The sequence below is a fragment of the Lepidochelys kempii genome, chromosome 9 (genome assembly GCF_965140285.1).
Source record: "Lepidochelys kempii isolate rLepKem1 chromosome 9, rLepKem1.hap1, whole genome shotgun sequence".
In the NCBI taxonomy this organism is placed as follows: domain Eukaryota; kingdom Metazoa; phylum Chordata; order Testudines; family Cheloniidae; genus Lepidochelys; species Lepidochelys kempii.
In genome coordinates this window covers 83,201,212-83,214,620 of record NC_136388.1, presented here as the reverse complement: position 1 = coordinate 83,214,620, position 13,409 = coordinate 83,201,212, and the positions used below count along the sequence as shown (strand labels likewise).

At 43.6% G+C, this 13,409-nt stretch overlaps 1 protein-coding gene across 4 annotated transcripts in view; it reads right to left on the bottom strand.

Moving 5' to 3' along the window:
• The window catches only part of AMOT (angiomotin), an 83,167-nt gene extending 72,580 nt beyond the window's left edge, over positions 1–10,587 (bottom strand). For 3 of the 4 annotated variants that reach the window (XM_073361156.2, XM_073361157.2, XM_073361154.2), the window contains exon 1: positions 10,405–10,587. The gene's annotated coding sequence lies outside the window, so the exon portion shown is untranslated. The remainder of the gene's footprint in view (positions 1–10,404) is intronic. The other variant, XM_073361158.2, reaches the window with a different exon arrangement.
• Positions 10,588–13,409: the final 2,822 nt, after the last annotated feature.

Here is a 13,409-nt window from a genome sequence, read left to right as displayed (position 1 = left end):
TCAATACTTCACCACAATGAAAATTATACATTATACAATTTACTCTTCCCAACCAAAATTAATGCTTCTGTTCTAGACTGCAGTTTATTTGTCTTAAAGGTCACTTACAAAGAAAAATATTAGACTCGTGCATCTCTTTTTTCCCCTCTTTGTGTTGTACAAAGAAAGCCTATTTTTATATATTATAATATAGATATACACACACACTTTTTTTGCATTTGAAATTAGAATTTGCCCTGTACGACTCTATGATGAAGAACTAACAATATGATGATACCACAAAAGAATGAAAGTTTAGCAAGTGAGAGGGAAAAGGGATGTTTAGTCAGATAGTGTATTGTTTTGTGTTGTTAACAGCTATTTAACTGCAGTGATTATTGAACATTTTGAAGAAAGGAAGCGTTTACTAAAATTTCAATACGAAGTTCTGAGAACTCACAATAGAACATGTTCTGAGACATTCAGCAAGTCCTCCAGAAGAAGCAGACTTCATATTCTTGATATTCCTAAGACTAAAAAAAGGCAAATTTTCTTTTCGGAAAAAAGAAAGATCTTTCAGGCCCTCTTTATACATCATAAAGAAGCAAAGCAACAACAATAACAAAAAAAGAAAAAGAAATAAAGAACATAAGCCCATTTGTATTTAAGTCCTTTGCAGCTCACTTTTAATATTAGAGTCACAGAATTGAGAGCTGAAAGAGATCTAATTGATCTTTTTATCCACCCCCCTGCAAGAATAAGAGTATAGCCTCAATCCTACAATGAGCTCCACACACACAGACACCTCCCGCTTCCCCTACATCTGAGTGGAACTAATTACAGGATCAGCCTATATCCTCCCAATAAAAGCAGCATTAAATATTAAACTGATTCTGAATATTAACTCTGACCAAAAAATTAAAAAGAAGCAGTGAAATGAGAATACATTATCTAAAGAGGAGGATAATCTCTGCTGAGGACAAAACACATGAAACTCTATTCAAAGGTTAGAGAGAGAGAGAAAGAGAGAGAGCAAAAAAGACAACCAACATCAAGTTTTTTTAAGCAAATGGATAATTTTTAGAATTACATTTCTCCTTTGATGGAACTAAAAGCAGCAAGACAGTGAGTATCAGATAATTGATTGAAACTTTATTTTCCTAAAATAAAAAAGTACAGATTTGATCACGGAACAAGGTCGAATCAGATTTTTCCAATCCGTTTGAGATGCTGGTTCTGAGTTCTGACAGAGCACCAGCATCCTCTGCTGGTGATACCAAGTTTAATAGGCCATTTAGAGGAAAAAATGAACGAAGAAAATCAATTCTATTTTAAAAACACAATATGCCATTTTTTTTTAATGGGCTATAAATTTGACCCATTTCAACTTAACAAACAACAGCAACACTAAACAGATTGCTAAACTTTGGCAGACAGAACAGTCACTTTTAAGAGGCCAGATCACCCTAGCAGATCATTATGTTTGGTATCTTTGTCAGCTCAGAAACCATTATTTATAATTTGGTCCATACTGGAATAAATTTAACTGTTGCAGGTAGTAAACATCCTGTTTTTACTGCTGTTCACAGAAGAAAGCACCTATTCTGCGCTACTGAATAGTCCAGACACAATCTGTCAGAACAGGGCTTCCATAATGCTGAATCTTCCAGCTATCCAATCCTCAATTATGGCATTCCATCAATTTCATTACTGCTGTGACAAGTAACAGCAGCACATTAAAGGTGCATCTACACAACACTGTTTTTCCTTCAAATTTCCCACTGTAGAACTGGCATGGGTGCAGCTGTGCCAGCAGTATCAACAGCGGAACAGCTAGTGTAGGCTAGCCACTGGCTTTTTAACTAAAGTGCAGTCCAGACCTGCTCTAAGCCCTATCTGCACTAGAGCTTCCATCATGAAACTGCAACAGCGGTGTGTCACAGGTCCTAATTCTCCTGGTGTACACATAAGCCTTGTCTACACACAAAAGTTATATAGTTAAAATATAGTATCGTTAAAGTGGTACACCTCCCCCAGTGCAGACTCAGTTATACTGGTATTTATACAAATAGAATTGCATCCACACTAGGGTTTGCATCGGTATAACTATATCGGTAAAAAATAAAAATCACACCCCACCCCAACATAGTTATACCAGAACAAAAACTGCATGTAGAGCAGACCTCAGTCAGAAGGGTTAAGACTGGCAAACTGAATCTGTGTGCAGCTCATGAGAGTGTGGGGAATCAAAAGAGACAATGTGAGTTCAGGACAGAGTATTCATTAGCCTTAGGTTTGAGTTTCTTGGGTTTTGCCAGTTTGTTTCCCATTGAACACTTTTCAAAAGTAGCTTTTTGTTCTTCCGATTTCCTTCTTAATATACAGTAATGAAAAGCCATGATATTCAAGCTATTTCTTGGAGACTCGTCTCTTCAATAAATACACATTAAGCTGCTTAAAATGGTTTCTGTTTTGTTGTTTAAATGTCTTGAAAACAGGAATGGGATTCTTTTGATGGATTGTAATGGGCTTGGGACCCTTATATAATATACTTGATCCAAGGATCTCAAAAGGCCTCACAAATATTGGCCTAAAGTATTAAACACATACATAAAGAAATTAATTTTTTAAAAATACATGGGGCTTTGGCATGCATCTCCATCAATTCAACAGTATGAGCCGCACTACAGACCTGCTGCTGGAGTTTTTACCGCTGTGTCTGTTTCAACCCTTGCCTCTGCCTCAAGAGCTCTTTCTTGTTGGCAACATTTAATGAGGGGGCACAGGCTGCAATTTATTCACCAGGCTGAAGAAACCCATCTTCACATCTCTACCACAGCTGACCTGGCCACAGCAGTGGAACAAATCACCCAGTGCTTCTGGATGGAATTTTCAGGAGTTCAGCACCCAACCTACGGAGGTCTTTTGAAAATTGGCCATAAGCATCACAATGGGAGCTGCTGGATGCCAAGCACTTTTGAAGATATGACCTTTAATTAGGTGCCTAAATGGGAGTGGAGCTCTTTTGAAAATCTAACCCTCATGGTGGATGCTTGAACACTCCAAAATCTGGCCTTGGGTTCTTTTATATATGACCCTAAAAACCATGGGACTGGGTGAGGGCTGTTTGCTACATAATTCAGCTAAAACTGAGACAAGGGCAGTGGTTTGGAGAAAGCAGCCAGAACAGTTGGCAGAAGTTGGGGGAGGGGATGGACTGAGTGCTGCAGGGGCTTGGGTCTATTTTACCATTCTCATCTCAGCTGGTAGATATCCTTTATAGTGTATTTTGCATTGTGTATTTTAATTTATGGGACGACCATAAAGACAATAGGACGGACATCTATAGCGAGTTTTATAACCCTAAACCAAATACAATTGTGAGGGCTACCAAGAATAAATAAATAATAATAATGATAATCAATAGTACAACACAAATAGATAAGATTCGACTTATAGCAAAGTCAATTTCAATAGCAATTGGTCCAATGCATTCTGGTTCTGGAGAGCATCATTCTAATAACACTTTCCGCTTACATATAATCCCAAAGCACTTTTTAACCATACAATCACCAGTGAGATGCAGTTAACTCTGGGGTGGAGGGTGACAGGCAAATGACACACAGCATGTTGCACAAACCATGTGGGGAACCAAGGCAGCCAAAGCAAACTCCGACTCTTACTCGAAGTGCCAGGTGGTTTCAAACATGAGGCTCCACACTTTTCAAGACACTGATACTCAGGACCATGGCAGGTATACACAAAGAGATCGCTGCAATATTAGAAGGTGCTAAAAGCAGGAGTCGAAAGAATTCGAGAGGAATTGTGACTCCAGTACAGGACACTTATACCACAGAAAATGTGGACATTTCTCCCTTTTATTAGCTGTGTTGTACCTGCTGGGCTGCTCGTATACCCCTCTCCCCATGCTCATACTAACCCTCACCTCAGTCAGAAATATGAATTCAGTAGTCAGCTCTGGCCCCTGGCCACGCATGCAGACTCCTAAGCTTCGGACATCAAAAGCAAACACACGTAAGAGTCACTGTAACAGGACGGAGGCAGCACAACAGCCTCCCTGTAAAAGAACCTGAATCTTCTATTTGATCACACTATGCAAATATCTAGTTCTACCAAGACTAGGAAATTCAGTGAATTAAAGAGTTAATAAGAGAACCCAATAGTGCCCCACCTACATCCGCTGGCCAAACACTGGCACATGAAAAGAAATGGAAGTGTCTCCTGGGGTCACGGGGAAGCAATGAGCTCTCTACAGACATGCAGTCGAAGAAACTAAAGGTTTCATTGTGTGAACGTGTATTCTACCAGGAATCATCTTCCCTTTCTCCCATAGATGACATTTTAGAGTGTGCTGGAGGACACACAGGGATGCTTGGTGTGACACACAGCCACAGTCACCTCCATAATGCTCACCAAACAATCCAGCACACTGCTTTTCCCCCAGTCTCCTTCCAGCCCATCTCTTCCCCTCCCATTTCTCTGCAATTCATATAGTCCCATACTCTCAGCCTTGGTCTTCACTTAATATTTAGATTGACCTAGCTATGTCACCCAGGGGTGTGAAAAGCTGACCAAACTCCCTGTGTAGACACAGCTAGGTCAATGGAAGAACTGTTCCATCAACCTAGCTACCACCACTCAGGAATGTGGATTACCTACATCAGTATAGGAAACATCTATGCTATGGTGCTACAGTGCCCATACCAGTTTACACATGCCCTGAGTTTCTCTGTTACCATTTCACTTCCTTTGTCTCCTCGTCACTGCTTTCTCTTCCTCCATTCTCTGCCTCCCAGCTTCTCTCCATTCCCCCTCTTCCCTCCATAGGTCAACTCTCTCAGGCATTTAGAATACATCCAATATTACAGTATGTATGTAGGTGATTAATACTTTAAACTTTAACCATGCCTTACATTCACAGTGGCTTTACAGATTTAAATCAAGGTTCCCTGCTTGCTGATTTAAATGATGATTAAAATCAGTGATTTAAATTGCTTTGATTTGAAACAATCCAACCTGCAGTGGGCATGCATAAAGCTGCTTAAATCTTGACACCCACTGCCTAGCTCATGCGTAAGCCCCAGCAGGATCCTCAGATTAGGGGTTCCCCCACAAATCTCATCTGCAGAGCCCAGGTCAGTAAATGTTCTCAGAGGACACCTACCAGATTGGGCCTTGCACAAAACATAGCTCTGGTGATGGGATCACCCCGCACCCCCCCTTATGTCCAACAGGCCAAGGGATAGACCCCCAGTCAACCTTCTGGGGAGCAGGGACTTGAATGCAGGTCTCATGTCCCGGGTGAGTGCCCTGATCACTGGGCTCTAAGATATTCTGAGGAAGGCTACCCTCAATTTTTCCTGTTGTAGCTACTCCACTTTGTATAAATAATTAAATACTCATTGGAACAGCAATTTGAACTTGGTTCTACCACATCCCTGGTGAATGCCTTAAGCACTGGGCAATAAAATTATTCTCACTCACTCTCGCTGGCCCAACAAACATTTAAGCATTTCATACAAAGTGGAACAGCTCCACCAGGAGAAACTTCCACCCTAGATTACCCTAGCCCAGTGGGCGCTATGTTCACACAGGAGACCTGGATTCAACTTCCTGTTCCACATCAGGCAAAATGGGGATTTGAACCCAGGTCTCCCACATCCTTCACCACCTTTATGAGAGAAAGGGCTAACCTGGCATAGGCATCTAAATTCAGAAAAGGAGTCGTGGCTTGTCTTCTGAGTAGGAGGAGGCACCTCCCTCTGGCCCAGAGTTAGGTGGCTAATTCCTTTTGAGGGGCAAGACTTAGGCCCCACCTTTCTCTTCAGCATTTCCCACTGTATAGCTTAGGCAGCTCCTTGTTCAGCTTGCTGGCTTGGTGGATCCCCTTCTTAGGTGCCTAATTTTCCCAGGCATTGTCCAGGAAACCTGATCACCTAATTCAGAGCTGTGGATTCGATTCGGAGGCACGACACCTAAAAATGGGGTGCTGCTATGCTGAGTCTAAGTCCCCTTTGCAGATCTAGCCCTAATTCTGCAGCAGCACCAGGAATGGCACCTAGACCATTGTTCCTTTCTCTTTAGTTCCACCTAAGATTTGAGGCTCCTTCTATACTGGCAATTTTCAAGAAATTTCCCACCCTTGTACTAGGACTGGTGCAATTCCACAGTGGTAGCAATGGTGGGAAAGCTAGACCAGGCACATTGTAATGTGAGGCAATGATCTCTTTGGTGAGAAGACATACCAAGAGGCCACAAACACGTACTTTTCCTACACAGTGAGACTGCGGCAATTAGGTCACCATTGAGCATTATCATCACAATCCAGGGCAGACACATTCCTAGGGAATAACTATGACATGACATCAAGCACTCAGACTGCGGAAGAGGATATTGTCTGTAGTGGTACTCAGAGTGACCAATGTAGGGAAACATCAATCCTGGGGTGTTCTGTTTCCAATAGGCAGAGGAAGAGGACAAGATACATAGATCTGGTTTAGCACTAGGATAGGATTCAGAGTTTGGGTTTGAGGCTGACACAGGAGAATTCAGATCCATTTATGACAAAGTGTCACATACTGACCTTATAAAATTTTGGCCCAGCATTCTTCACAAAGTTTCCCTCGTCTTAGGAGTCATGTAAACTGAATTTAGATTCTGAGTTCCAATTCTGGGCAATCTCTAATTTTGAATTACTCTTTCTCTTCTATGAATAGACTGAAGTAGATCCAGGGCCAACTCTGATAGGTTCAGACTCTAGGTTTGAATAAGCTCCCTAACATGCACATACTTATTCGAATGACGGAACTTGGATAAAGGACCAACTGACAGAATATTCTCCCTGAGGCCCCTCAACCCTGGAATTCACTCCCCAGCTCCCCTTCCTTTGGTCTGTAATAACCTAAATACATTAATCTACAAGGCCACAAAGCCCTTTGATTTGAGCAGGTGCTTGAGGAGAATTGAGATTTGGGAGCTAATACGGTATGGAGTTTTATTTGATGTGGAAATTGTGGTTTTGTGGAATGGCTTCTTGTGTGTGGGAAAAGGTCACTGGTTGTCACTGCTGCTTTCATTAACTGGTTTGTATTCTTAACTATCTGTGGAGGGTGCCCAGTGCCTGTGACAGGCATTCTTAATGGGAATAATACTACTTACCTGTTTTGTAAAGCACTTTGAATTCTACTGATGAAAAGTGCTAAAGTAAACACTAGGTATTATTATTATATATTGGAATCAAAATTAGATTAAAGCAGAATCTCTCCTCCCCTGAACAAGTCGTATCTCCTGCTTCTATCACACCGCTTTGGGACTGAAACCAGGCTCTTTGCCAGGATTAAGCCACTAATTTTATGTGAAGTGACAGTTAGTGCCAGAACTTTGGTCTCTGCTGTGGCCCCTTTGAGACATGCTAACCAAGCCGCTGAGGATTCCTCCAGCATAGGAAGGGGCATTACTGAAGAGCCTTGTGCTGCAGAACTAACAGAACCACCCCTAGGAAGCCACTGATGTAGGAACCTTGGGCTGCTCCAATTTATGTGGAGGGGTCTATCAGCTCCTAGCTGCCTCCAAGAGAAAAAAGGAGGTTTAAACCCACCTTGGGTCCAATTTATAAGCTATGCTTCATCAGTACCCAAAATCTAGCTTTTACTGCCTAATCTTGCATCCCTTACACAGGTAAATAGCCCACTGAAATTAATAGGATTTATTCCCTGTGCTTGGATTGCAGGGTCATAGTGGATATTTAATACGTTTAACGAAGACAGAATCCCAACCTACTTATTCTCCCAATTTGCCATCACCTCAGTGCCTGGCCTCAAAGATCATTAGGCCCAGACCCTGCCCAAGGCTGCAGTGATTAGCAGGATCCTGACACTTATTCAAGAACAAAGAACTGAAATAAATTTATGGAGCTAAATGCGATTTGCAGGAAGTGGCACAAAACTATAACTACTGACTCTGCTGGGATTATTGTAAACTGAGTGAAAAGTTTGTTCTCTTGACACATCCCAGCTGGTGGGTATGGATTTACTTACCCTCTTTGGAATTTAAAGAGGCCTAGGGGACGGATGGAAAAAGAGAGCAGAATCTTTATGTAGATGCTATAATAAAACTATAATAAAGAACAATATTGTCAGACATATAGATTAACATAATTTGTTGCGGAAGAGTCAACATGGTTTTAGTAAAGGGAAATCATGCCTCACCAATCTACTAGAATTCTTTGAGGGGGTCAACAAGCATTATGGACCAAGGGGATCCAGTGCATATAGTGTACTTAGATTTTCAGAAAGCCTTTGACAAGGTCCCTCACCAAAAGCTCTTATGCAAAGTAAGCTGCCACGGGATAAGAGGGAAGATGCTCTCATGGATTGGTAACTGGTTAAAAGATAGGAAACAAAGGATAGGTATAAATGGTCAGTTTTCAGAATGGAGAGAGATAAATAGTGATGTCCCCCAGGGGTCTGTTCTGGACCAGTCCTATTCGACATATTCATAAATGATCTGGAAAAAGGGGTAAACAGTGACGTGGCAAAATTTGCAGATGATACAAAATTAGTAAAGATAGTTAAGACCCAGGCAGACTGCGAAGAGCTACAAAGGGATCTCTCGTGACTGGGCAACAAAATGATGGGGCCTAAATTAGCTGTTACCACTCAAGAAAGAGATTTTGGAGTCATTGTGGATAGTACTCTGAAAACACCCACTCAATGTGCAGTGACAGTCAAAAAAGTAAACAGAACGTTGGGAATAATTAAGAAAGGGATAGATAATAAGACAGAAAATATCATATTGCCTCTATATAAATCCATGGTACGCCCCCATCTTGAATACTGTGTGCAGATGTGGTCGCCCCATCTCAAAGAAGATATACTGGAATTGAAAAAGGTTCAGAAAAGGGCAACAAAAATTATTAGGGGTATGGAACAGCCTCCATATGAGGAGAGATTAATAAGACTGGGACTTTACAGCTTGGAAAAGAAATGGCTAAGGGGAGATAATGATTGAGGTCTATAAAATCATGACTGGTGAAGAGAAAGTAGATAAGGAAACGTTGTTTACTACTTCTCATAACACAACAACTAGCGGGTCACCAAATGAAATTAATAGGCAGGAGGTTTAAAACAAATAAAAGGAAGTATTTTTTCACACAATGCACAGTCAACCTGTGGAACTCCTTGCCAGAGAATGTTGTGAAGGCCAAGACCATAACAGGGTTCAAAAAAGAACTAGATAAATTCATGGAAGATAGGTTCGTCAATGGCTATTAGCCAGGATGGGCAGGGATGGTGTCCCTGGTGTTTGCCAGAAGCTGGGAATGGGCAACAGCGAATGGATCACTTGATGATGACCAGTTCTGTTCATTCCCTCTGGGGCACCTGGCTTTGGCCACTGTCAGAAGACAGGATACTGGGCTAGATGGACCTTTGGTCTGACCCAGTAGGGCCGTTCTTATGCTACAGGTTTGGGGCTGGGGGTGCAGGTGGCACAGGGCAGCCCCACACTTTGGTGTTGGGGAGGGGCATGTGCTCTCTCTGGGCTTTAAGGCAAGCTGGAGGGGGGAGGGAAGCCCCTTCCTCAGTCTGATAAATACCCCCACCCCTCTTGTATTCAAATATCTCACAGTTATTAATGAATAGACAGACACACACACACACCCCACAAGGTCACAAAAGGAAGCTGTGGTAAAGCCAGGAACTGAACACAGGTCTCCAGGGTCCCAGCCCAGTGCCTTAGCCACAAAACCAGCCCTCCAGCTCCTGCCTCGGCCCACTAGAGTGGAGCAGGGGGAAGAGAGGCCAGACAACCGCCCGCCCCTTTGAACTGCGGGGAGGGCAAGACAGCGCCTCTCGGGCGATACAGGGCGGGCAGAGAGCCAGGAAAGCCAGACTGCACCCGCAGGACTCTGCTGCAGGTGCGGAAAGGGGACAGAAGGGGAGGGCCGCCCCCCGTCTCCTGCGGGGAGCCCGGGGGCGGGGCGGCCCCATCCCCGGGACCCTGGGGAGGGAGTAGCGGGGACTAGAGCCGGGCTTGGTGGGGAGGAAGGGGAAGAGACGGGCAGCGGGGGGAGGCCAGCCCCCCTCTCTCGAGGCTCCGGAGGAAGGGGAGGAAACCAGCCGGTTTTGTTTCTCCCCGCTGCCGTTTGGAGGGAGCCGGAGCCACAAATCCCTCTCTCAGCAAACGCCCTTCAAGCCCCGGGAGGAGGATGGGCGCATCCCCCCTTGGTCGGCGGACACAAAGTAGTTCAAAGGGCAGCGGCGGAAAAGCTCTTGCAGCCCGTGCAGAGCCCCTGGGCTGCCGGGAGCCGGCCCCACGCCCCCAGCCCCCAGGGCGGAGCGCGGGCAGCAGCTGGCTGTAGCCAGGGGTAGATCCCGCCCCCGGCCCTGTGGGGCAGCGCCTTACCCCGCGGGCACCTGCCCCAGCAGCCGCCCGCCACTTCATCCATCTTGCGCCGCGCCCCCGGGAGGTGACAAAGCCGAAGCCGGCACGAGAATGAGACACACCGAGGCGCTCTGGGAACGGCCTGCCGCCGCTTCGCCGATTAACTTTCACCGGGCGCCGCCAACTACGACTCCCAGCATGCCCCTCTGTGGGAACCCGCTGCAAAGGCTGCTGGGAAGTGTAGTTCTCTCCCCCTGACGCGCCCCCAAAGGTCCCCAGGGAGGACGTGAGTCCACAGCGGTGCTGCACTGGGGCGGGGGGGCGTCTCCGCCCGGATCCCGGCGCCTTGTGAGCCATACTGAAAATAGCCACCGCTGTTATGTGTTTCTGTACACAGAAAGCAACCTTTTGCTTGCATGACTTATGTTAGGCTAAGGCAGAGATTGTCCAATTGACTCTTGGTGAGCTGGCTGCTCCTACTCACTGTTGTTTTATGCCTATGTGCAATATTATAGACAGTACACCCACAGCCCTGCAGGGGGCGAAGAGAGCGTTCACCATAAAGACACCTTCCCTTCCCCAGATTTTATCCAATAAACTACAACCCCAAAAGACTGAGGTTTGTAATGAGTAATTGCCTATGAAGTCTAAATATTTATTACTTTTTACATCTGAGACTGACTGTGGAACCCAATGTGGGACTGGGGGAGAAAAGAAACTAGAAATAGCTTTTTTTAAAAACCCACATATTTTAATCTTAGCTTCCTCTGGCCATGCATGAATAATTACGCAGATTTTTGCAGGTATGGCTTCTAGCTGACAGCCCTGTCTCATTCAGCCTGCCTATTGACAACACAACTCATTGGTGTGCCACTCTCATTCTTTTGTGTCACTGGGTTGTGGGGGACCAGTAACAAACTCTCTTTATGGAGCTGCTTTCTCAGACTTTCCAGTGAAAGGTCAGCGTGTGTCCATTAAATAGTAACAGTATTTTCTTCTTCATCAGCAGCACCATAAAAATGGCTCAGACACAAATGTGACTAAGGGCAGCATCCATGCACAGTGATTTCTGTTGTTTAACAGCATTTTTTGTTGGTTGTGCCTGATTCTAGAACTTGCCACTCACATTTAAAAGGTTTCCGTTTCAATATCACTTATCTGAATTAGTTTAGCTTTCAAACCTATGAAACTCACTGCCCCCCAAATGATCCCAAGCCTTCACAATGGGATTTGAGAACTCTCTCTTTACATGTGCCATCCCATGACAACAGGGTCAAAGATATACAGTAAGAGGAAAAGGGAACATTTCAAATGAGCATACAGATATCCACAGACTAGCTGTAGAAAACTGGTATTAGTAGGCAGTATAGTTCCCAGCCATTTAAAATGGTATGCAACCCTTAATTTTGTTTTAGCACCTAGATACCGCTGTGATTAAGTACCTTATAAATATCTTGATTGATGACTTTAATGGCTATTTCTAATGCATTGCTGGATTTGCATTTTTTTAGATAAACCTTGCAGAGTTTTAAATGATACTCTTCTAGATATGATTTTATTATTCTGCTTTACTTGTATTTGTTTAGAATTTGGTTGGGAGGGCATGATAAATCAAAAACATTAAAGGTCAATCTCCATACTATGTTATAAATCATCCTATAATGGAAATGTGGTGCTAGAACACAAAGATCATAAGCTGATGATGGGAAATTGTACAGAATAATATATTTAGCAAGTGAAGAGTAACAAAAATATAGCAGCAAGGAAGAACTTCAGCCCTTGCAGCTGGGAGTGAAACATTTTAAAATAAAAGGCTTTAAAAGATTTGTGTGAATTTAGCCTTGGTGCTAAGTGTCACATTCACAACAACTGAGTGAAGCCTTTCATTTACACACAGAACCAAGATGCTACATTACAACACAAGCCATTTAAAAATTATCTACAGTATAATAAAAAGGTCATGAGCCACCTCAGTACTTCAGCCCTGTGAATGCCATCGACCCTAACTTGGAAAGACCATCATTCAGTCCTTGAGTTTGTCAGCTGACTCTCTCAAGGCGGCCTACTACCATCACGTGTGGCAGTTGTGGTGTAACAGTTGTTGATTGTCAACTGTTGCAATTTTATTATCCCTTTACCTGCATTTCTAAGGTACCTGCATGGGTGCAAGAGCAGCAGCCATTTCCTGAGTCACAATTGATTCAGGATGTCAGAGGAGAGAGACAGGGTCCCTTGGAGGCATTACTTTTGCTCTTCCTTGTTTTATTTCTCTTAATCTATGGTTTCCTCAAACTTGTTCATAATCCAAGCCATATTTTAACAAAGGATTTCTCATGGATGGTGCCCTTTCTATTTACAAGTGCATGATATTCTTTTGGCAACTACCTGCATAGAATAGTGAGGTTACAGGAAAGCTTTAAATTTAGTTGTCTTAAGTGGATCCAGTAGCTGAAAAAGAGCAGACTGGGGTGGAGACTTAGGGTTGCATTTATAAATGCAAGCATTAGAGGTGTTCAAAAACCAAAAGGCAATTTTTTCATAGCCAGCTCTCCCAAAGCATGTGTGAAATGTAACTCAGCCCAGCTGTAAACATTTTCTTCTCTTGTCTGTGCAGACAGATGTCAGAAAACAGTGTTTTAGGCCCAAATACCTACTCCTGCAAAAACTTGTTTTGTCCACACTGATAAGTCATTAGATCACCTTTACCTCACAGTGATGTTTCACAAGTTACTGCTGTAGCACCTACAGTGTGAACAACCCATTAAGACTCCAGTAGTCAGTCTAGTAAGAAGCTAATTGGACGTTTTACAGCATATTTACATTTCAGTCCAAAAGGCACATATGGTACACAGCCCCCACATCTCACTGATACAAGATATGTCCCAGAAGCCGGAGCATATGCCACCCCCCTTCCGCCCAGTGTTTTCTTCTGTTGAAGACTGCATATTTTAGAACACTGTCGCTAAATTTCCTGTACGGGGAAGCTGTTAGGAGTCTCCTTAGCTGCTACATCCTGTTATGTAACA